Below are 26684 nucleotides of genomic sequence, written 5' to 3'. Positions count from 1 at the left end.
TGTTATCGTGTGAAATATTGTGACAATAATGGCGTGTGAAAAACGTAACACTAGGCTTCAAAGTAAACTGAGAAATAATAGTGACGACGAGCGTAGCTTATCAGCGCCACCGAGTAATGAATTAACTAATGTTCAAAGTAGTAATTTGGTAATTGTACATAGGGAAATGGAGCGGGCGGCAAATAATGGTGTAGACAGTGAAACAGGTAGTGAACAAGGAAGCATTATCGATCGATCGGTCGGCAACAGCTCGCCTCAGGAATACGAAATGACAGGACACAATCTTGCAAATACTGCAGATTCAGGTTTTGGGTGCTCACCATTCTCTCAAATAAGTCAAGACATATTTTCTGCTCGTCAAAATGTAAATGTTGCCGGTGCAAATGCAGTGTCGAAAAGCATAGAGGAATCGATTCCAGACACTAACACATTATTATTGCAATTAATGCAGAAAATGAAACAAAATCAGAGACAAACACAACAAAAGCTTCAAAACTTAGACACAATGGAACAAAATCTTCAAAAGTTAGACTCAAAGGAACAACACCAGAGGCAAACACAGCAACAGTTAGACGCAATGGAACAAAATCTTCGAAAGTTAGACACCACACTTGAACAAACACGTGAAGATTTAACTACTGAGTTACATAAAATCGAATCGAAATGTCAAAAAGTCTGTAATGACGTAGAAACACAAATTTGTGAGCATTTCCAACCTATTTTTTCGCGTCATGAAAATGCATTACAGAATGACGAAGCAGCCATAAAAGAACTGCAAACCATTGTTCATGAAAATCATGAGACCTTGTGGGCTAAAATTGACTCAGTTGCATCTACCGATTCGGTTACGCAACTTGCAAAAACTCAAGAAAACTTAAAGGACACAGTAGATTCGATTTCAACACAAATGGACACTCTGAAACTTGGTTCAGAAAAACACACTGAGGAAATGTGTTCACTATCAGAGAAAGTAGCCGAACTTTCGGATCAGTTCACTAACTTATCTACGAAGGTAGATGATAATCTGAACGACACAAAACCGGTAGTCTTTAATGACACAGAAGAGTGCGAACAAATTAGGAAATTCAAACAAAATCGGAATCAAATTAATACGCAACACCAAAGAGAAATCCGGGAAGTACAAGATCAGCTGACTCAGGTAATACAAGAATTACATATTTCAGAGACCACTCGCGCTCCAACATGGGAAGAGGGACTTAGAAATACGGAACAACCACAAAATAATAACACAGGACACTTCGGAAATTATGAAAGAAATTGGCAAGGCACACCGAATTTTGAGATGCAACCGCCGAAACGACGTAACAATGACCGACATGTGACTCGCCGACATGATGATTTTGACTATAAGCTGTTCATTACTATACGTAAATTCAAAACGTTTAAGAATTCTCCCAACGACATTCATCCACAAGCGTGGCTCCATCAATTCTCTCATTGTTTTCCTCCCAACTGGTCATTGGAGCACAGGTTAGAATTTATGTGTGGCTACTTGGAGAATGAACCAGCTGAAAGAATGCGATCGGTCATTCACGATTGTCACAGCGAAGGAGAATTTTACCATGCGTTCCTCTCAGCATCTTGGTCTCAAGCCACACAAGACCGAGTAAAACATAGCATCATGATGATGAAACACTTTGAACAATCAGAATTTTACAGTCTTGTCAAATATTTTGAAGACATGTTGCATAAGAATCAATATCTTTCAAACCCATACAGCCCTTCAGAACTCATCCGCATTTGCTTAATGAAATTTCCTGAACATTTACGACATATTATTTTAGCAGGACGTTGCAAAGACGACATTGAAGCTTTTCAGGGACTGTTACAAGAATTAGAAATCGACACAGACAGTCGCGGGATGCAAAAACAGGAAAATAATCATTACAGGTCACATCCGTCACAATTTCGTCACGACAGAAACAATAACTGGACACGACAAGTCGATTCTTACAAAGCAAATCGTGACCAAAACAGACGCCACCCATATGACAACCACTGGCAGAGTAATAACAGTTACAGAGAAAGATCGTATTTCTGTAGTAATGAATATGACAGAGATTACTATAGAAACAGACAATATGGGAACCAAAATAATTATTATCAAGGGAGACAGAATAACTTTAGATGCAATGGTCCAGCGCGCAGTTACGATTCAGGGAGAAATTCTCCACCACATGACCGACAAACAAGAAACTATGTAAACTACCGACAAAACGACAGACGTGAATTTCATCAGAACTGGCAGGATTCTAACAGAGCTGGGCCCTCTCGGCAATGTGAATTTGTAGAAGTTAGGTCTCCTAATCCCAATAACAACGCGCGCCAACAAAGAGACAGACAATGACTCGCGCCACAGGCACCCACGTGCGTCGGCTGGCTCAGAGAAAAATAACATAGAAGCTAACCTTGAGAAAAATTCCAGTATTCTTTACCGAAGTATACTGCATGATAATTGTGTTCAAGCTGAAACTCTGAGTACTTTGAAGAGTAAAAGATTGTACCACATTTCAAATGTAAAACCGTTTATTGAAAGGTAATCTGCTTTTTAACTTTGTCTTTGCCATAAAACTTTTCAATTGACGCTACTAGTACGCTTTGTCACACTGAGAAACTGTTAACATGCAACAATGTTTTGAAGTTAAATATCCAATCAAGAACCAAGAGAATTTATTTAAACAGAAATTACGAATGCATTGTTATAGTGAACAGACGTCACAGAGTTATTGTGTGTGTACATTCTTGCTTGTTAGTTGCACGATTACGTAATGACTATAAGGCTTACATACTTAGAACATATACTGCTAATGTGATTTTAATGCAACATTTTGGTTTACTTGAAAATACGTTCTGGATTTAAAGTACTTTCTGTGAAATACCAGATGACACAGTGGTTGGTTTATGTGACAGCTACACGATTTTATCACGACGCTACTAATGAGTGACAATTTACAATGTTGCTTTTGCAGTGTTTCTGTTTTAAATCTGCACAGTTTTCTGTTTTATTCTGGAAAGTAAAACATGTTTTAGTAGTAACTTTTGTGTTATAGCTACAATGAGACAGCCTTTTCCGTAGCACAACAATACGTTACAGTACAGTACTTTCTTCATCACAACAATAAGCGTAATAACTACGATATCTATACACAAAGCATTTCACTTTTGTTTATCATGAGGTAAGTACATTGACTTCTGCAGAACTTAGCTTTCGGAGGACGATAACTACGAGACTTCCACAGAGATTATCTTACAACATGACGCACAGTTTAGCGCTACAGTACACGTATTTGAGTGATTAATTTTGTACTTAAAATATTTATTTTTAAAGATATTTGAAGTACAATTATACGAAGTTTTTCTGTGATACATTTCATTCCATTGCTGTAATCTGTAACACCTCAGGGTATAATTACATTAATCCTCAGGGGGTACACGCCTACTTTGTGTACCATGTGTTTGGCAAGCACAAGGAGCCCTAGCTAATATTGTATTTGCTTATACAACTTTACACATTGGTACCATATTTCTCTAACACACAAATTACACAGCTATCTGATCATTTAACTGAGAGATAAACTTTTTTTTACTACATCAGTGACACATGTTTATGCAATTACACAGTTGGGTAACTTCACACTTACGAAATTGTATTTTGTCTGTCCTTTTGAACTGTTCATATTTTTTCAGACCCATTGTGATATTATGAGAGCTTTGAATGATATATTTGGTATGGGATCACGATTTTTAAAGTACGTTTGAGGCAGATGACACTTTTGACATGAGCAGAGAATTTTTTTTAGGTTTTGAAATTATTGGAGGAAGCTACGACGATTTTGAGAGTTGACTGAGGTGTTATGATGTTATTATTACGATTACTATGTGTATTATGCTGTTGCAGTATGTTTATGATCAATAAGCTGATGCTATATGAGTTATTTGAGTATGCTACGTATCTGTTATGATAAAATATTGAAGAAGTGTCGACGAATAAGGTAAGAAATAATGAGTAGTGGTTATGGACTCTGGTTTGTGAAACAGGTTGTTGGAAACCAAGAATCGTACTTTAAGAGTTAAGAAATGTATGTAAATGCGTGAATGTATTACAATGGCGACGAAAATTTTTTGGACTCTGTTATATCAATAGGATTTTGTTTCTACACTCTTGTAACGCAAATTCTTGACCTGTGAAATATTTTTATATGAGACTCACTGTAGCAGAAACTGCTGTCGTAAATATTTCCGTAAGAAAGTTAAGTGACCACCTGCACGTAATGTGTCGTGGGCACCCAGATGGGCGACAGTCGCCTGGAAAGAAGTCATTAGTGAGTGCCTTTCAGAGGCACAGGTGAAAAAAAAAGGGAGGCCATTATCCTCTCTATTGACATTCCTTTGTAGAAAGCATCGCAAAAAACGACACGGTCGAACTTGAAAACATATGATTATACTGTGGAGCTCTTAATTTATGATATTTACTAAAATGCCTAATGAAACAATGAGAAACATTTCACGGCTATTGTCTTGCTAATTGAGAGAAATGCCATATGGCTTGCTTTATGTATTTATTTACTCATTTTGTTTAATATCTAGTTTCTAGCTGCACTGCAGCATTGGTTAAAATAAAATTTTATAGCTGTACTAATATAAATATTTTCTGTCTACAGATCGAGTAAATAATAATTTTTTTTCAAAAAAATGAGGGAGCACAAAAAGCATTTACCTTCACAGGAACTGCATTCATAATTTTCTTTTCAAGTACTTGGTAATTTCTTTTGTAGAAATAGTTGTGGTGCGCCACTTTAATTACATAGATATTAAGATGTGAATAGACATTTCCCTTATCTGCATTGTTGTCTTTAGTGTACTATTTTTTCTGCTTGAGCTTTGTCATGCTTAGGTATAAGTTATAACAATTACTGCTGCTGTTTGCCAGGCATAGTGTTACTAAATTTCACTTTGTATTACTCTTTTAAGCCAGTTTTACTACGAATTTATTTTTCTTGTTTGCTGCACAGTGCCTTATATTAGTTGCAATATTGCAATTGCTTTGCCAATTTGAATTTTTTGTCATTGATGTTTGTGTTAATTGTTTTGTGCTGCTGCATTGCCTCGTCCCTTAGTTTAGCATCTGAGCTCAGTAGATTTAAGTTAGCTTAAGAGGGGGTAGACTATATAAGAGAATGAGTTGTGATGAATTAAAAGAAATGCATTGAGAAGCTATAAGAAAATAGTTTGGCCAAAAAAGTATTTTGAAAGAGGATATGAACAAAAAAGTAGGGTTTAGGGACAACAGCTTTAGGTTGGATTTTCTTGGAAATAAATGATGAGGTAAGATAATGGAAAATAAATAATGAGGTAAGAAATATGAGAACATATAAATACAGAAAGCATGCTTGAATAGGATTTATTTTGGTGGAAACAAATGTTGAAATAAGACGAAAGATCTATGGAATGAAGTTTTGGGTTGGACTGCAGTACCAAATGTCACACTGAAAACGAACCCGGTCCTTTTCTTTTGTATTATTCCGCTATGTGTTTATGTACCCTTGTGTATTTATCTTTTTCCTGTCTTTATGTGTTTAGCTAATAAGATTTATGTTGTAGAATTTTTCAAATACTATGTTATTTTCTTTGTAAAGATGTTTAGACATTGTTTATTCTGTTTTGTTTTAATGCTTATGTGTAAAGTTGATGTTTCAAAGGTTATTCTGATCTTTTATGTATGAACTTATGTCATAATTCCTGTAACACTGATGTATATGTTATTTCGATTCTTTTGTAAAGCCTGTACTACAAATGTTATGTGTATTGTTATGTTCTTTAATGATGTATTTTGTACCTTTGTTATTGTATTCTTATGTTATAAAATTGTAATTGACACCAGTTTATCAAATTAAGTAATTTGTAAGTTACATTTCACTGCACACGTTTCTGTTGGTCATAGTATATGGACAATATGTGAGAAGTAGGGACTGTTAGTGTTTGCACGTGTGTTAATAATTCAGCAAGGGACTGGATAACAGCATCGCTAGTTCGAAGGACAACTCCAAAATCTTTGTGAGTGCACAAGTGGTGGTTATGGACTTGCTATATAATCCGCAAGACTCTTCAATGGTGATTGTCCACCTGCACAGTCACAACAGATGGCTGCTGGCCATCTCTACAAGGACTGCAGTGGGTCTGTATCTTTGATGACCCACCAATACCATTATTTCTGGAAGGACTACAGTGGGTCTACACCTTTGCTGACTTACCAGTACCATTATTTCTACAAGGACTGCAGTGGGTCTGCACCTCTGGTGGCCCACCAATACCACAATCTCTACCAGGACTACAGTGGGTCTACTCTGTGATGACCTACCTACCAATATTCTCCAAAACTTCGACTGACTCTGCGGTGGGTTTGCTCTGTTGTGGCCCATTACCTGTCTGCATGTCAAGAGTCAGCACTGTCTTTCCGTTGGAAAGACTACTTCTTCAAGACTGCATGGAAATCCACTACTTCCGTGTGCATTTTCTTTTACTGCTCAGACTTTGAGAAAAACACTGCAATTTTACTGTGATGAATGATCAGGACTGTCTTTATGGACTGTGAGAAAATTTTAGCTTTTGACCAACATTGTATCAATAAGTGTGTGCATTTGATATCTTTGTTATTGTAATTGTGAAAAATTTTATCAAATCATTATTGGCCACTGCCCAAAACAATTTGTAAAATTTTTTGTGGGGAGCGTGGGGGCTATGTAAGTAGGCTGTTTAGGTTTTCTTATTGGTAACGCCACGTAGCGCTCTGTATGAAAATCACTGGCTGTGCTGTGTGCAGTCTGTGGCTAGTTTGCATTGTTGTCTGCCATTGTAGTGTTGGGCAGCGGCAGCTGGATGTGAACAGCGCGTAGCGTTGCGCAGTTGGAGGTGAGCCGCCAGCAGTGGTGGATGTGGGGAGAGAGAAGGCGGAGTTTTGAAATTTTTAAAACTGGATGTCATGAACTGATATGTATATTATGAGTTTTCAACATTATTAAGGTAAATACATTGTTTGTTCTCTATTAAAATCTTTCATTTGCTAACTATGCCTATCAGTAGTTAGTGCCTTCCATAGTTTGAATCTTTTATTTAGCTGGCAGTAGTGGCGCTAGCTGTATTGCAGTAGTTCGAGTAACCAAGATTTTTGTGAGGTAAGCGATTTGTGAAACGCATAGGTTAATGTTAGTCAGGGCCATTTTTTTGTAGGGATTTTTGGAAGTCAGATTGCGTTGCGCTAAAAATATTGTGTGTCAGGATAAGCACAGTCTTGTATAATTGTTCAAAGGGGACGTTTCATAAGTTTGTGACTCTTACAGCGCCATCTATCACAAAACGAAAAAAGTGGTCCCACTAAAAGATTAGTATTTCTATACGTACTACACGAATACCTAATAAAAAATGGGGGTTCCTATTTAAAAAAACGCAGCTGATATAGTTTTGCCCTTCAAGCTAGACAAGTTTCGTTCTTTGTAGTTTTTTCGTTTGGCGCTTATTTTGTGAGTTATTTGGCCCGGTCACGATCAATGGACCGCCCAGTTTAGGGATTGACTCAATTATAGGGACACCAAAGACATAACACATTACCATACCTCGCAAGGTGTAAGAAAACCGTTGACTTTCAAAACAACTTCTAGTCGTCTCGGAATGGATGCAAACAGATCCTGTATGGTTTTTAAGGGCATCTTATACCATTATTCCTGCAAAATAGCGTTAAGTTCAGGTAACGATGATGGAGGTGGATAGTGATTACGAATACACATTTTCAAAGCAGCCCACAGAGGCTCACTAATGCTGAAGTCCGGTGGTGTAGTGACCAGAGGAGATGCGACAATTCATCCTCGTGCTCACGAAACCAGTCCTGGACGTTGAGAGCTGTGTATGTGGGGACCCTGTTGGCCTGGAACACGTTATCACCAGTGGCGAACAAACATTGTACCATGGGACGGACCCAATGAGCCAAAATGGTCACATAGTCCTTGGCAGTAATGCGACATTGCAGATTAACGTCGTGGCCTATAAAATACCGTGATACGGCTGTCCAAAGCATCACCGAACCTCCTCTATATTTCACTCTTGGGTCGTAAACTCGGCCAGAAGTTGGAAGCGCTGTGAATCAAGACTCGTTCGACCAAATAACTTCCTCCATTGCTCCACAGTCCAGGTTTCATGGCTTTGGCACCGTGTTTCCCATTTGGGCCACTGACGAATGGTTTTGGAATTCCAGATCGCCTTGCAGTTTCCTGCTTCTAGGGCTCCTCCGTGTCGTTTCGGTGCTGACAGAGTTTGTGGGCGCGACGTACAGTTCTGCAGTGACTTTTGCAGCTGCCGTCCTCTTATTTTTAGTCACAGTCCTTCTCAGTGAGCGTCTGTCACGATCACTCACACGCACTTTCGTCCGCGTTGTGACTCAGTGGATGATGTTCCTCCGCTTTCCCTGTATATGGTATAAATCGCCGACGTGGTGTCTCTTGAAACACCAAACCCTTTGACTCTTTTGTTGACAGAAGCACCCAACAGATGATCGCCAACAATTTACCCACGTTCGAATTTATTGTTGTTGTTGTGGTCTTTAGTCCAAAGACTGAGTTGATGCACCTCACCATGTCACTCTATCTTGCGCAAGCCTCTTCATCTCCGAACAAGTACTACACCTGCGTCCTTCTGTACCTTCTTAGTGTACTCATTTCTTGGTCTCCCTCTACGACTTTTACTATCTACACTTCCCTCCAATACTAAATTAGTGATCCCTTATTGTCTCAGAATGTGTCTTATCAACTGATCCCTTCTTTTGGTCAAGTTTAACCACAAATTCCTTGTCTCCCCAATCCTATTCCACCTTCTGATTAGTTATGTGATTGACCCATCTAATCTTCAGCATTCTTCTGTAGCACCACATTTCGAAAGCTTCTATTCTCTTTTTATCTAACTGTTCCTCGCCCATGATTCACATGGCTACACTCCATACAAATACCTCGGAAAGGACTTCCTAACACTTAAATCCATACTCGATGCTAACAAATGTCTCTTCTTCTTGCCATTGCCACTCTACATTTTATGTCCTCTCTACTTCGGTCATCATCAGTTGCTTCCCAACTAACAAAACTTATCTACTATTTAAAGTGTCTCGTTTCCTAATCTAAATCCCTTAGCATCACCTGATTTAATTCGACTACATTCCATTATCCTTGTTTTGCTTTTGTTGCTGTTCGTATTATATCCCCTCCTTTCAAGACACTACCCATTCCGTTCAACTGCGCTTCTAAGTTCTTTGCTGTCTCTGACAGAATTACAATATCGTGAGTAAATCTCAATGTTTTTGTTTCTTCTCCCTGAGCTTTAATTGCTACTTCAATTTTTTCTTTTGTTTCCTTTACTGCTTGTTCATTGTACATATTGAATAACATCGGGATAGGCTACAGCTCTGTCTCATTCCCTTCTCAGCCACTGCTTCCCTTTCACGCGCCTCGACTCTTTTAACTGCCGTCCAGTTTCTGTACAAGTTGTAAATAGCGTTTCGCTCTCCGTATTTTACCCCTGCTAGAGAGTACTGCAGTCACCACTATCAAAAGCTTTCTCTATGTCAGCAAATGCTATAAATGTGGGTCTGTTTTTCGTTAACCAGTCTTCTAAGATAAGACATCATGTCAGTATTGCCTCGTGTGTTCCTACAATTCTCCGGAATCTAAAGTGATCTTCCCTGAGGTCTGCTTCTACCAGTTTTTCCACTCTACTGTAGAGAATTCGTGCATTAGCTCCGACAAAATGGACTCAAGACTGCACACAACACTGTTCTGACCAGAACTGACACCTGCAACTTGTTAAGGACACTCCACAGGTGCACAACAACGCAATTTACAGGCTTGGCCAGCATCAGCGTTCATGTTCAAGCATGCTTTCCTGGCGGTATTTGCATATTTTTGTCCAGTCCCTGTGCACCATGTAATACTTTCATAGATAAAAAATGTCGTGTGACTAGGACCTCCTGTCGGTAGACCATTCGCCGGGTGCAAGTCTTTCGATTTGACGCCACTTCGGCGACTTGCGCGTCGATGGGGATGAAATGAAGATGATTAGAGCAACACAATACCCAGTCCCTGAGCGGAGAAAACCTCCGACCCAGCCGGGAATCGAACCCGGGCCCTTAGGATTGACAGTCTATCGCGCTGATTACTCTGCTACAGGGGCGGACACTTTCATAGATAACACTACACGATTTTCGCAGTGATGCTATTGGACCGAATTTTTTACTAAGAGAAGGCATTACGTTATTCGGCACGACGAATGTTGAACAGAAACGAAGAAACGTCGAGCGTATGCCACAGAAGCGTAATAAGAATTGACCGAGCGAGGTAGCACATTCGGGAGGATGGCGGTTCAAACTACCGTCCAGCCATCCAGATTTAGATTTTGTGTGATTTCCCTAAATCGTTTAAGGCAAATGCAGCGATAGTTCCTTTGAAAGGGTATAGCCGATTTCCTTCTCCATCCTTCCCAAATTCGATCTGGTGTTCCGGCCCTAGCGATCTCGACGTCGACGGGACGTTAAAAACAGATCTCCTCGTCCGTAATAATAGTTATAATGTTCTCAGTGCAAATAAACGATATATCTGGTAGGTTTAGCAAAACTATCAGATTGTTTGCTGACAGTGGTGTTCTGTGCAGGAAGTATCATCGTTGGGTCATTGTAAGGAAATGCTGAAAGAAGTGAACAAAATTTCTACTCGGTGACTGTCAGTTCCCTTTAAATGCGAAAACGCAAAATGTGTGTATCAAAGAGGAAAACACTGATATCATCCAATTACAACATCGCGAACGCTTCGCATCACTAAAATACGAGCGGCGCCCAATAAGTAAGTTTCTCTATTGTGTAAAAAACAGAACACCTAATTTATCCTTTTAAAAATAATTTTACTGAGATTGTAAAATGCTTCTGTTACTTTTCTACGCAGTTGTCATGTTTTTCCAAGTATTTTTGGTAAAGTGACAAGTTTTTCCAAAGCAGTGTCGGACCAGGTAGGGTCCTGTGTTCATAACCAGTTATTCACAGTTGATGCGACTTTATCATTGGTGTTGAAATGTTTACTTCCAAGATGACCTCTAAGTTACATCAATTTGGTGAATATGGACGATGCGGGAACACTTCCCAGCTGAATCTACCGAGCTCAGCCTAGGTCATTAGGGCTGTGTGAGGCCGGGCACTTTGCGAGACAAAAGTCCAGGACGTTTTCCTTCGATGGCAGCTCTCAGATTCCTCAGTTTCTCTCTGGATTCAAAAATGGCTCTGAGCACTATAAGACTTAATTTATGAGGTCATGATTCCCATCGAACTTAGAACTACTGAAACCTAACTAACCTAAGGACATCACACACATCCATGCCCGAGGCAGGATTCGAACCTGCTACCGTAGCAGTCGCGCGGTTCCAGACTGTACAGACTGTAGCGCCTAGAAGCGCTCGGCCAACCCGGCCGGCTCTCTGGATTCATAGTGGTGTTTCGACTCAGGTTGTAACCTCCCCACACGAAAATTAAAAAAATTGAAATAAAATAATTATTTTGGAGCCAAGTGTAACCTCCCTACAGAAAAATAATAATGAAAATCGACCAAGCGTAAACTCCCACAAGAATAATAATTAAATGAATTCTTAAAGTATTGTAACCTCTGAACAAAATTGTTTTTAATGTAATCTCTGAACAAAATTGCTTCCCATTTATAGTCTCCGTTCAGAAATCCATTCACATTTAATACTAAAATGTAAACTTTCACGGCCGGAAATATCATGTCCATTATAATTATCCGGGCTGTTATGCCGTGGTCGGTTGATGAATTCTGTGGTGATTCCCAACGTTTCGTCTCCGACTGCGGGAGACTACTTCAAGGGGGTCCGTAGCTTGATGGAAGCCAGTGTGTGTGTTGGACCTTCCATCAAGCTACGGACCCCCTTGAAGATGCCTCCCGCAGTCGGAGACGAAACGTTGGGAATCACCACAGAATTCATCAACCGACCTCGGCATAACAGCCCGGATAATTATAATGGACATTCACATTTAATGTACCCACAAAATTCTTTTCTCATTTAATGTTAATTTCAAAAATAGAAAAACTCCTAAACCCAAAAATAATAAAAAATTTAGTAACCTGGTAAATTTTATGAGGATAGCAGCGCTGCCCTTCGGCCCTGTATTCTGAATAAAAGAAAAGAAAAATTCTTACCTCAATAAAAACTGCAAATATATCTGCTCTTATGTAGAAATTTTTCGGCACAGCTTCGTGCAATGCTGGCGTATATTTTTTTCTGATTCTTGGAAGGAATGATCATGCATTGGAAATATTCTTTAAATTGAAATGAATGCTTTTCTTTAGAAAATTACTTTATATTGTAAAAATTATTATTGGGGCATTTTTTTGGAACAAATTAAATGACAATTAACATACATTATTAAATATGCGCAAGGCTGCTTCCTTACCTTTTACAATAATACTCATCCTCCAGAGTCCCGACCAGAGCAGACCGCCGACACGCGCAGGCACGCGCCGACTACTGCTGCAGACTAGCCCGGACTGACTACTACTGCCGACTGAAGACTACTGTCGACACGCGCACACTAGCGCAGACTACTCGAGACTACTGTCGACTGCCGGCCGAAGTGGCCGTGCGGTTAAAGGCGCTGCAGCCTGGAACCGCAAGACCGCTACGGTCGCAGGTTCGAATCCTGCCTCGGGCATGGATGTTTCTGATGTCCTTAGGTTAGTTAGGTTTAACTAGTTCTAAGTTCTAGGGGACTAATGACCTCAGCAGTTGAGTCCCATAGTGCTCAGAGCCATTTGAACCATTTGAACTACTGTCGACTGACTACTACTGCCGACTGATGCCGACTCGCGACAAGCAACAACTAACAACATACTACTCTCTGGTCAGAGACTCTGTCATGCCTCGCCCATCGCCGGCAACACATCGTCTTACTGGGTGCGAAACTCAACTTGCCCTTGTTTTCATATGATGTATTGCTAACAACGAAAGAGAGCAACAGGCAGATAACATATTTCTAAATTTCCGGGAAGCATTTGGCACGATGCCCTACTGCAGACTGTTAACGAAGCTACGACCATATGGAATAAGTCCCCAGACATGTGAGGGGATCGAAGACTTCAAGACGACGGCAAACGTTCGTCAGTGACGAGCGCTCGTTCAGGCATGTCCCAGTGAAATGCGATAGGGCCGCTGATATTTCCTAAATACATAAATGATTTGGCGGACAGGATGGGCGGCAATCTACGGCTGTTTGTTGATGATGATGTGTTGTACGGTAAAGTATCCAATTTGAGTGACTGTAGGAAGATACAAGATGACTTACACAAAATTTCCAGCTGTCGTTATGAACGGCAGCTTGTGAGAAGTAAGAAAAATATAAGCGAATGCGGATGAGTAGGATAAAGAAACAGGTACAGTAGTATTCGGATACAGCGTTAGAAGTGTCCTGTTTGACACAGTCACGCCGTTTAAATTTCTGGGCGTAGCGTTGCAAATCGATATTAAATGGAACCAGCATGTGAGAACTGTGATAGGGAAGGCGAGTGGTCCATTTTGGTTTACTGGGAGGATTGTGGGAAAGTGTGGTTCATCTGTGAAGGAGACTACATACAGGGTAACAGTTATTGAACCAGATGAAACGAAAACATCATAGATTCTGAACGGTTTGCGTTAGGAAATTAAAACTGCACGGTTGGCCGCGGGGCTGATGGGAATTAGTAAGCGCATTGTTGTTTGGTTTGCCGATGAAGCTCACTTTCATTTGCATGGGTTCGTCAAGAAGCAAAAGTGACGCTTTTGGGGGACTGAAAATCCACATTTCACCAGAAGTCTCTCCATCCTCATCGTGTGACTGTGTGGTGTGCAGTGTCCAATCACGGAATATTCGGTGCGATATTCCTTGATGGCACGGTGACTACCGGACGGTACGTGAAGGTTTTGGAAGATGATTTCATCCCCATTATCCAAAGTGATCATGATTTCGACAAGATGTGGTTGATGTAAGACGAAGCTCGACCCATCGAAGCAGGAGAGAGTTCGATTTCCTGGAAGATAACTCTGAGTACATGATTTTGGCTCTGGGGTACACAAAGTCCCTCTATCATGGGCCTCGGTTGGCCGCCATATTCTCCGGATACAAACACATGCGACTCCTTTTTTTGGGGCTATATTAAAGACGAGGTGTATTGCGATAACCCCAAAACCTTTGCTGAGCTGAAAACAGCCATCCAGTCAGTCATCGACAGCATCGATGTTCCGACATTTCAGTCAGTCATGCAGAATTTCACTATTCGTCTGTTACACATTTTCACCAATGATGGCAGTCATATCGAACTTGTCATAACCTAAATCCGAATAACTGAAGTGAATAAAGTGTGTGCACGCCGTAGTTTGTAACTAATTTACGTTTTTTTATCATGTAGTTCAATAATTGTCACCCTATGTATAACGCTGGTGCGATCTATTCCTCAGTATTGCCCGACTGTTTGGTATCCGAACCAGGTCGGATTAAAGGAAAAACATGGAATCAGTTCAGAGCTGGGCTGCTAGCTTTGTTATTGGTAGGTTCGAACAACATATAAATGTTACGAAGATGCTTAGGGAACTCGAATGGGAATCCTCGGGGGGGGGGGGGGGGGTGAGGCGTCATCCTTTTCCAGGAACACTACTGAGAAAATTTACAGAAGCGGCATTTCAGGCTAACTGCAGAACGATTCTACTGCCTCCAATATGTATTTCGCAAAAGGACCACGAAAATAGCACACGCGAAATTAGGGCTCATACTGGCATCTGGCATATAGACAGTCCCCCCCCCCCCCGCCCCCCACCCCCACGCTTCGTCTTTTGTCTGCGAGCGGAACGGGGGAAAGGTTCAAATGGATCAAATGGCTATGCGCAGTATGGGACTTAACATCTGAGGTCATCAGTCCCCTAGAACTTAGAACTACTTAAACCTAACTAACCTAAGGACATCACACACATCCATGCCCGAGAGGCAGGATTCGAACCTGCGACCGTAGCGGTCGCGCGGTTCCGGACTGAAGCGCCTAGAACCGCTCGGCTACATAGGCCGGCAACGGGAAAGGAAATGCATAGTATTGGTACAGGGTACCCTCTGCCACTCACCTTAGGGTGGCTTGCGGAGTATGGACGTAGATGTAGGTACTGAACCCACAGATTACTATTCATTGCGCAGTGAGATGGTGAAACTATATGCTCAAACTCGCAATCCGTATTTAACGTTCAGAAAAAAAAAACATTAGTACCGAAAGGTTGACGTCCACCCCTCCCACCTCAGTTGATTCGCTTTTGACTAAGCCTGCTCTACATGCCTTCATTCAAATCAGACCGCTTTATCGTTAAACTGTTTCCTCTATTTTCAAGCTCGTTTCAGTGTATAAGTAATTGTTTTAAACTTGAGTGAATACGCAAGTTGTAATTCACAAAATAGCGGGCAGCTTACGTACCGTCGCAATGTTGTGGATTGGAAAAGTCTCCTGATCAGTCTATCGTTAGGGAATACAGAAAACCAGGTTACGTAAGTGCCCGTCTGTAAACAGAAGCTAGTTGCGAGGTACATGCATACATGCATGGACTATTAACTTTTGCTACTCTTTTTTTTTCTTTCTTTTTGTAGGAAAGTTACAGCTGCAAGCTGGCTAAGTAGTCCGGAAATTTCCTTAGGTGTATAACGACGCAATAACTTACTCGAGATTAAAGATCCGGTTAAGTGATCCTGTATACGAAAAAATTCTACTGTGTCTCGCGATGGCGAAATATTTCCCTGTTAGACGAATAAGAGGCCATCACTGTTAAGATTATTCCTCAGAAGACCCCGTTTGCCTAAATCCACTCGCTGGTGCTTACGAATTGGCACATAGTGAGATGGAAAATTTGTATTTCATTGTCGTTACTGAACATAGATTTTCATGTTGTTTTTTGACCAATTCGTTTACTTTTCGTAATTAAATGTCCGTCGAATTTCTACTGTACGATTACGCTTCCGCTCAGATGATTGAGCGGCCTTTCTCTTAAAAATTTCGTTCTTATATTTGACTTCCGTCCACTTAATATTCGTCTTAGCTCAGTTCAGCCGAATGGGACTACAACAGCCATGGCTCCAAACGGGATTTTCAGCTCCCATCTCCCGACACTGCTTAACCTTCCAATACAGTTCACTGGATTCGAAATCTTTACCTGCTTTTGATGTAGTGTCCTGTACAAAGCTGCATTTTTTCTGAAGATCAATTTCTTCTTCATCATCTGAATCCGGTGTGTTTTATTCGCCGTTTCCGAGAAACATGTCGAATTTTCCCAAACGTACTTCAGAGTGTTACCAGGTTCCCCGTCCCGTTATCCGATGAGACCAATGACGTCGTTGTCAGGTCACCTCCACCAAGCAACCCAACCCAACCCCAGCATTTTCCAGGTATTCATTTTTCCAATGTCTTCATTTTTCCAATGTCCTACTGTAAACGAAAATTAAAAATTAATGTGTTTGTAGTGGATACTTTCTGTACGCCGGACACAGTTGCTTTGCTTGCCTACAACGAAATTTTGTAAACGTCTCTACGGCATCGCTTTTTCATAGCTATACAGACGGCGATTGTTTTCGCCTATTGCCAGCTGTGCTCCGTAGTTGAAAGCCATCAAAAGTGCTGCCAGATGGTAGGAATTTCCTTAAGTTCACTCTACTGTAGAAGTATCTTAGTAGTATGATGTGGCAATTTTTCACACATCTCAGTATTCATGACGTCACATCTGGTACCGTGATGTAATTCTATAGCTGCATTAACCGACATATGTGGATACTGTCTGCTCAGTTTATTGCTGGTAGAGTTAACAGCACAGACGTAAGAAATTTAACCACTGTGGACAACGCTGCAGTTTGACGCATCTCATTGTTTATGACGTCGTATCGCCCGAAGTGTGATAGATAGGTGGTTTTTACACCAACAGGGATTGTTGCCGGACAGAAAGGGATTTGTGTTTCAAGTTTGGTTGAAATCAGCCGATTGGTTTAGGAGGATATATGAAACACACACACACACACACACACATACACACACACACACACACACATCCATTTTTATAACATGTACATGGACACTGAGCGAAGTGGCACAGACACAAGATTGGCATTCGAGCTGAGCTGCGTTCAAATCTTGATCCGACCTTCTTGATGCAGCCCTCTATGTGCATACTACACTACTTCTTTTGAATTCAAGGTTGATTTCCGCGACAGCGTGGTGACCAATCAGCTACCTAGTCACTGACCAACCACATCAGTGCCCTAGTCTCGAATGCCCACGTCTCCAACGTGACATGAATTGTAGACTTCCTTTCTTCCAACTATAAGGTAATTTCAGTCAATGCTGACAATACTGGGAAACATTATTGAATAGTTATATAGATGCCGGCTGGGGTGGCCGAGCGGTTCTAGACGCTACAGTCTCGAACCGCGCGACCGCTACGGTCGCAGGTTCGAATCCTGCCTCGGGCATGGATGTGTGTGATGTCCTTAGGTTAGTTAGGTTTAAGTAGTTCTAAGTTCTAGGGGACTGATGACCTCAGATGTTAACCGCGCGACCGCTACGGTCGCAGGTTCGAATACTGCCTCGGGCATGGATGTGTGTGATGTCCTTAGGTTAGTTAGGTTTAAGTAGTTCTAAGTTCTAGGGGACTGATGACCTCAGATGTTAAGTCCCATAGTGCTCAGAGCCATTTGAACCATTTTTGAACCTCAGATGTTAAGTCCCATAGTGCTCAGAGCCATTTGAACCAAGTTATATAGATGTTGACTCACTAGTCATTATCAACGGCTCGTAAATACATATTGACGTGACACTATATACAGGGTGTTACAAAAAGGTACGGCCAAACTTTCAGGAAACATTCCTCACACACAAATAAAGAAAAGATGTTATGTGGACATGTGTCCGGAAACGCTTAATTTACATGTTAGAGCTCATTTTACTTTCGTCCACCTACGCTCAATGGAGCACGTTATCACGATTTCATACGGGATATTCTACCTGTGCTGCTAGAACATGTGCCTTTACAAGTACGACACAACATGTGGTTCATGCGCGTTGGAGCTCCTGCACGCTCTCCTGACCTCAACCCTCTTGACCTTCATTTATGGGGGCATTTGAAAGCTCTTGTCTACGCAACCCCGGTACCAAATGTAGAGACTCTTCGTGCTCGTATTGTGGACGGCTGTGATACAATATGCCATTCTCCAGGACTGCATCAGCGCATCAGGGATTCCATGCGACGGAGGGTGGATGCATGTATCCTCGCTAAGGGTAAGGGAGGACATTTTGAACATTTCCTGTAACAAAGTGTTTGAAGTCACGCTGGTACGTTCTGTTGCTGTGTGTTTCCATTCCATGATTAATGTGATTTGAAGAGAAGTAATAAAATGAGCTCTAACATGGAAAGTAAGCGTTTCCAGACACATGTCAACATAACATATTTTCTTTGTTTGTGTGTGAGGAATGTTTTCTGTAAGTTTGGCCGTACCATTTTATAACACCCTGTATATATATACGAGTAGTGTATGGGATATGCATTGTATGTGAAACAGAGGAATGGGGAATGGGAAAGGAAGAGTAAGGTTGAGTGGCAAACTAATGACTTGCAGCATTATGGCAGTGGAATGGCGAAAGTTGATAATTTGTGCAGGTCTGAAACTCGGTCCCGATCTTATGCCTTCTCGTGAGCGGTTGCGCTTCGGCCATCCATACACGGACCCTGACCGACCAAAATTTCCAGCTAATCCCACGCTGCAATGTGACGTTCCTCGTCCATTAACTTCCTACTCGCAGATTATTGATTTCCGTAGGATTATTGGCGCTATTAGTGAGACCGCACTGAAGCAGGTGTCATGGAGCCGTCACGGTACCATCTATTCTGTCAGACAAGGACAACAGAACAGACACTACTCGTATATGAGAGGGGCTTCAATAAGCAATGAAATACAGTTTTCCTTTTCAGCCTATTTCGGATGAAACACTGCGGAATTTTCTATGAAACTTCGTGGTATATTCCCGCTTCAGTCCCTATAGTTTCACGAATTTCCGATGGTGGGGGCGCTATACTAACCTTCAAAACGGCTTCTTTAAAGGAGGTGCCTTCCAGCAGACAGCAGTCATTGAGTTTCTTCTGGCGGAAAACCAGAGTATCGCAGATATTAATAGACCCTTACACAATGTCTACGGAGACTTGGCAGAGAACAAAAGCACGGTGAGTCGGTGGGTGTGGTGTGTTTCAACATGGCTACAAGGACGAGCAAACCTGTCCGATGTCGGCTGGCCGCACATAGCTTTGAAACCAGGTGAAACGACTTCAGCGTGTTGGTTGCCGCAAAAATGCAAATGGATTTCTCCTTCTCCATGGCAACACGAGGCCTCACACAAGTCTGCGCGCCCAAGAGGAGGTCACAAAACTTGACCAGTCTGTTCTTCCTCATCGACCCTACAGCTCGGATCTCGCACCTTACGACTTCCATCTACATCTACATCCATACTCCGCAAGCCACCTGACGGTGCGTGGCGGAGGGTACCTTGAGTACCTCTATCGGTTCTCCCTTCTATCCCAGTCTCGTATTGTTCGTGGAAAGAAAGATTGTCGGTATACCTCTGTGTGGGCTCTAATTTCTCTGATTTTATCCTCATGGTCTCTTCGCAAGATATACGTAGGAGGGAGCAATATACTGGTGGCTCCTCTGTGAGAGTATGTTCTCGAAATTTCAACAAAAGCCCGTACCGAGCTACTGAGCGTCTCTCTTGCAGAGTCTTCCACTGGAGTATATCTATCATTTCCATAACGCTTTCGCGATTATTGAATGATCCAGTAACGAAGCGCGCTGCTCTCCGCTGGATCTTCTCTATCTCTTCTATCAACCCTATCTGGTGAGGATCCCACAACGGTGAGCAGTATTCAAGCAGTGGGCGAGCAAGTGTACTGTAACCTACTTCCTTTGTTTTCGGACTGCATTTCCTTAGGATTCTTCCAATGAATCTCAGTCTGTAATCTGCTTCACTGACGATTAATTTTATATGGGCATTCCATTTTAAATCACCCCTGATGCCTACTCCCAGATAATTTATGGAATTAACTGCTTCCAGTTGCTGACCTTCAAATGGTTCAAATCGCTCTGAGCACTATGGGACTTAACAGCTGTGGTCATCAGTCCCCTAGAACTTAGAACTACTTAAGCCTAACTAACCTAAGGACATCACACACATCCATGCCCGAGGCAGGATTCGAACCTGCGACCGTAGCAGTCGCACGGTTCCGGACTGCGCGCCTAGAACCGCGAGACCACCGCGGCCGGCGAATAATATAGTGCATTGGTATCCTGAACAAAACCAACCTTCTTTCAGAAAAAAATGTGTTACTGCATTGCAGCGTGCGATAGGTAGGAAATCTGGATCGATCATTGACCATGTTCCGATGGCCGAAGCGGTTAAGGTAAATCTTCGTGACAAGTTTTAAATCCGGGTTGGACTACCGGCCAGGCACAAATTTTAAACTACCGCCATTGCATTTCTACAGTGCTCTGTGCGGCTGGACGTCACTACTTTCGCACCCACTCTTTCCCCTCCTTCTCATTTCTCTGTTTCATGTACACTACAGACAGAGGCTGCGGTTGAACGGGCTCTGGTTTGACAGGCGAGTGGAACTCGAGATGAGATTGCAGCCGGAGCTCTCTGCTGGCGACACTTCAGTCTTTCTCTGCAGCTGGCGGAATGAGAAGCCACAACGTAAGCCGGCTAACAGAAGGGCAGCAGGTAACCTGGAGAGTTAATTGGCGGCGGGGTTTTTCCTGGTCGCTTGGTCGTTCCCGGCTGCTTGTGGGCTGAGGAGGCGCAGTGCCGCGCAGCCAGGGGCCGCAAAATATTGGATTGGTCCATACGCCCTGCTTTTTTCCATTTTTTAACTGAAAATTTTACCTGAAAAATAAAATATTTTGGCAGTGACCGTTTATCTTATTCAATAGAGAATTATATGCTCTACAAAATAGTGTCTTTAGTTTTTTTATGCTGATGTACTTTCTGTTCTTTTCAGGACATTGAAATGGTGTGTCAGGAGCATTTTCGATAGATGCTGCTTTTTTTTTTCATTTAACTGAGGTGCCAAAGCCAGACAGGCTGCTAGAGAGATTTGTGAAGTTGCATGGGGGCTTAATTATTATGCAATAATTTTAGTAGCTATGTGTCCGGTTACGAAGTCTCGTAACCGGTTGGCCCTGACTAGTATTAGCACGCAATCTGACTGCATAAAATAACAATAAAGAATGAAAGGAAATTTCCATTAACACAATTGATTAATTAAGCCCAAGCAACTATAAAAGCTACGAAAAAACAAAGCACAAGTGTAATTGTTCTGTGTGTGGTAGTGTGATTCAACGTACATGTAACTGGCGCGGTTCTTCCTCAATACGACAAGAAATTTTAAACACCATTTACAATGAACTAATTGAAAAACCAGAAATTCTATAATTGCACATAGAAACAAGAATTACAAGTCTAATACATGAACACGAGTCAGATGCTTTGTTGACTGAACCTGTGACGAAGAGACATTGTCATTAAGGAAATGTGAAATATAATTTTTTTACCTCCATATATATTGACGAAAAATAAACTGTGATCATTGCAACGTCTTCCATCTATACATTACACCAACCAAACAGCATCTACTCTCTCGCCCAACAGAACAACAACTGCACTCGACATCCTCTGAACTAGTACTGCTCTCGACATCCTCTCAACAAGCACTGCCTACGGCAATCTCTGAACTACCACTGCACCAGTAGAGGCGGCGGAATAATAATCTTTGGCGCAATCTCTGGCGCTGTGACTCAGTGTAGCCACCTTTCAAAGTGTGTGGCGAAAAACCGATGCCTCTCAGGGCATCTCAAAAGTGGTTTAAGAGATTCCAAGGCGCCAGTTTCGATCTCAAAGACACACGATCCATCACGAGTTGCTTGACCGGAATCAGACAGTGAATGCAGAACTTTACGTCGAAAAAATGCAACGTCTCGACAATGCTGTCTAGCAAAAACAACCTGATTAGAGACGTGGGGCACTTCTGTAACACGACAACGCCCTCACATCGCCAACGAAGCCCCTCAAACACTCGGCTGGGAAGTGCTGGCACATTCTCTGTATTCTTCCGACTTGGCGCCTTCGGATTTTCATCTTTTCCGATCCCTTTCGAATTCATTATGTGCAATGTCACTCAGTAATGACGTGGAATTGACGGCTTGGCTGAACGATTTGTTCGAATGGAAACCATTTCATTTCTACCGTCCAGACATCGAGCAGTTCATCGAACATTAGGAAGAAATTGTAAACAACAACGTAGAGAAAATATATATATATATATATATATATATATATATATATATATATATATATATATATATATATATAGGGTGGCCCATTGATCGTGACCGTGCCAAGTATCTCAGGAAATAAGCGTCAAACGAAAAAACTACAAACAGCGAACCTTGTCTAGCTTGAAGGGGGAAACCAGATGGCGCTATGGTTGGCCCGCTGGATGGGGCTTCCATAGGTCAAAAGCATATCAACTGCGTTTTTTAAATAGGAACCCCCATTTTTATTAAATATTCGCGTAGCACGTAAAGAAATATGAATGTTTTAGTTGGACCAATTTTTTCGCTTTGTGACAGATGGCGCTGTAATAGTCACAAACGTATAAGTACGTGGTATCACGTAACATTCCCCCAGTGCGGACGGTATTTGATCCGTGATACATTACCCGTGTTAAAATGGACCATTTAGCAATTGCGGAAAAGGTCGATATCGTGTTGATGTATTGCTATTGTGATAAAATGCCAAACGGGCGTGTGATATGTATGCTGCTCGGTATCCTGGACGACATAATCCAAGTGTCCGGACCGTTCGCCGGATAGTCACGTTATTTAAGGAAACAGGAAGTATTCAGCCACATGTGAAACGTCAACCAGGACCTGCAACAAATGAAGATGCCCAAGTAGGTGTTTTAGCTGCTGTCTTGGCTAATCCGTACATCAGTAGCAGACAAATTGTGCGAGAATCGGGAATCTCAAAAACGTCGGTGTTGAGAATGCTACATCAACGTCGATTGCACCCGTACCATATTTCCATGCTCCAGGAATTGCATGTCGACGACTTTGAACGTCGTGTAGAGTTCTGCCACTGGGCACAAGAGAAATTATGGAACGACGACAGATTTTCTGCACGCGTTCTATTTAGCGACGAAGCGTCATTCACCAACAGCGTTAACGTAAAGCGCCAAAATATGCACTATTGGGCAACGGAAATCCACGATGGCTGTGACAAGTGGAACATCAGCGACCTTGGCGGGTTAATGTATGGTGCGGCATTATGGGAGGAAGGATAATTGGCCCCCATTTTATCGATGGCAATCTAAATGGTGCAATGTATGCTGATTTCCTACGTAATGTTCTACCGATGTTACTACAAGATGTTTCACTGCATGACAGAATGGCGATGTACTTCCAACACGATGGATGTCCACGCGTGCGGTTGTAGCGGCACTGAATAGCATATTTCATGACAGGTGGATTGGTCGTCGAAGCTCCATACTATGGCCCGCACGTTCACCGGATCTGACGTCCCCGGATTTCTTTCTGTGGGGAAAGTTGAAAGATATTTGCTGTCGTGATCCACCGACAACGCCTGACAACATGCATCAGCGCTTTGTCAATGCATGTGCGAACATTACGGAAAGCGAACTACTCGCTGTTGATAGGAATGTCGCTACACGTATTGCCAAATGCACTGAGGTTGACGGACATCATTTTGAGCATTTATTGCATTAATGTGGTATTTACAGGTAATCACGCTGTAACAGCATACGTTCTCAGAAATGATAAGTTCGCGAAGGTACATGTATCACATTGGAACAACCGTTCTTTAGCTACTACACCAATATGTAATAAAAAATGGGGGTCCTATAAAAAAAACGCAGTTGATATCCGTTTGACCTATGGCAGCGCCATCTAGCGGGCTAGCCATTGCGCCATCTGGTTTCCTCCTTCAAGCTAGACAAGTTTCGTTCTTTGTAGTTTTTTCGTTTGACGCTTATTTCGTGAGATATTTGGCCCGGTTACGATCAATGGCCCACGCTGTATATAAGGTGTACTCACTCCGTCTTCAGGCCACGAGTGGCCTACCGGAACCATCAGACCGCCGTGTCATCCTCAGTGGAGGATGCGGATAGGAGGGGCGTGGGGTCAGCACATCGCTCTCCTGGTCATAAGACGGTATTCTTGACCGAAGCCACTACTATTCGGTCGAGTAGCACCTCAATTGGCATCACGAGGCTGAGTGCACCCCGAAAAATGGCAACAGCGCATGTCGGCCTGGATGGTCACCCATCCAAGTGCCGACCACGCCCGACAGCGCTTAACTTCGGTGATCTCACGGGAACCGGTGTATCCACTGCGGCAAGGCCGTTGCCTGTATATAAGGTGTACATTAATAAAACCGACAACCTGCAGGGGCCGGCCGAAGTGGCCGTGCGGTTAAAGGCGCTGCAGTCTGGAACCGCAAGACCGCTACGGTCGCAGGTTCGAATCCTGCCTCGGGCATGGATGTTTGTGATGTCCTTAGGTTAGTTAGGTTTAACTAGTTCTAAGTTCTAGGGGACTAATGACCTCAGCAGTTGAGTCACATAGTGCTCAGAGCCATTTGAACCATTTTGAACCTGCAGGGACGGATTCCCGACTGGAAATGGGGAAAAAAGGTCCTATCAGCATGTGTCGGAAATGTATCGTTGATGCGGTAGAAGGCGCTGACGATTGAAAGTTCCTCTGACCACGTGCCGTGAGTTTCTTCCGTGTTGCAGGCTGCGTGATTGACGCAGCGTTCTGTAAGCACCAGAATGGTCCGGTATTCATGTCGGGATCAACAAGATATTATGTTTCTGTACGGCCAAGCAGATGGAAACGGTCGAGAGACAGCACTGCTATAGCAAAACGAGTACCCTCACAGACACCAACCACATCGCACGACATTTCAAGCCCGTTTTGGGCGTTTGTGTGATCATTGTTCATTTCAGACAGACCAATGTGCACCGAGGCGGCGGACTGTGCGTACATCAGAAATGGAGGATTCGGTTGTACAGGATACTGAGAAAAATCCTAGTACAAGCTCCAGACAAGAGGCCAGCCAACATGCTGTAAGCCAAAGTACGATTACAAGTTTCTTGCATGACAACCGCTATTATCCTCATCACCTGCAAGGATTGTCGGTAGCGGATTTCCCTCTACAGGACGGTCTTTTGTCGATGGTTTTTGCACCATACCATTACAATTATGAAATATCTGCCATCAGTGCTCTTAACCGACGAAGCAGCCATTACGAAAACTGACGCCATCAATCTGCATAATCATCATTTGTGGATTACAGACAATCCCGGGGGGAAGATTGAGGCGTCTCATCGGCATCGGTCCAACATCAGTGTGTGGGCAGCGATTCTTGGCGAGCACGTGCTTGGACTATTTACAATTCCACAACACTTCGACGGAGGAACGCACTTGGACTTCCTGTGGAATACTTTACCTCGGCTGCCTCAGAATGTGCCTTCCTCAATGTGACAGGTATTTAGTTTCTACATGACGGAGCACCATCCCACTTCCGCATTACAGTTCGCCGACATCTAATATCTTCCACAGACGTTGGACAGGAAACGGAGGTCCTGTAGCGTGGTCTGTTAGATCACCGGACTTAAACCCTTAGATTTTTACCTTTGGGGTCATAAGAAAAGCGTTGTGTATGCTGACCCTGTTCCTGATGCGCTGATCCTTCAACAGCTTGTTGACCAAGCCTCTGACACTGTTCGGAGAGTGGCCGGAACGTGCGAAGAGAGTGCGACGTGTGAAAGCGTGCACTGCCTCCCATAGAGGCCACTTTGAACATGTTGTGACGTTGATGTGATGCGGCTCTGTACTGTGTTCCGGGAGGATTTGTTGTTGTTGCACACGCACCGTCCATTCACGGACCCATGTTCATACCACCTTTTTTTTCTTCCATTTCCAGTCAGAAATCCGTCCCCTGCAGTTTGTCGGTTTTATTAATCTTCACCCTGTGTTCGTCCTAACTGAAGACATTGAAATATATTCGAAAACTACACATCGGATCAAGAAAGTTACAATTGCAATTTGTTTGTCTCTGAGGGGGACATCCAACGATACCACATTAGAACTCCCTCACCACTCTCCGTTCGTGGGTTGCCGAGGGCAATTTCGAAATCTTATTTTAATGCAGATTACGATTCTTTGGCAAAATCTGCATACGTTTTGTATGAAGCATTTCCTTCGTTTCCCCACAGATGGCGCTGTAATCAGAGGAATAGAAATTGATGCACAATTGTAATGTATGAGATGCTACTCAATAGTCCTTGAATATCCAATGGCACACGGGACCCAACCTAGACGCTTCTAGGGTAGGACGGGTCAGTATTCCATAACTTCTAATTGGAAACACCATTCACAACACTGTATTCGTCCAACATGTCGAAAAGAGGTCTACTCGACGCGCCCCGTGTTCAAACGTAGTACCCCCGACTTC

The 26684-nt window shown here is 42.6% G+C and overlaps 1 pseudogene; it reads right to left on the bottom strand.

Annotated features, from left to right (window-relative positions):
* Positions 1-24455: 24455 nt before the first annotated feature.
* LOC126420021 (5S ribosomal RNA) lies at positions 24456-24573 on the bottom strand (annotated as a pseudogene).
* Positions 24574-26684: the final 2111 nt, after the last annotated feature.

The sequence above is a fragment of the Schistocerca serialis genome, chromosome 9, assembly GCF_023864345.2.
Source record: "Schistocerca serialis cubense isolate TAMUIC-IGC-003099 chromosome 9, iqSchSeri2.2, whole genome shotgun sequence".
NCBI classification, from domain to species: Eukaryota; Metazoa; Arthropoda; class Insecta; order Orthoptera; family Acrididae; genus Schistocerca; species Schistocerca serialis.
This window is presented reverse-complemented; position numbering and strand designations above follow the sequence as displayed.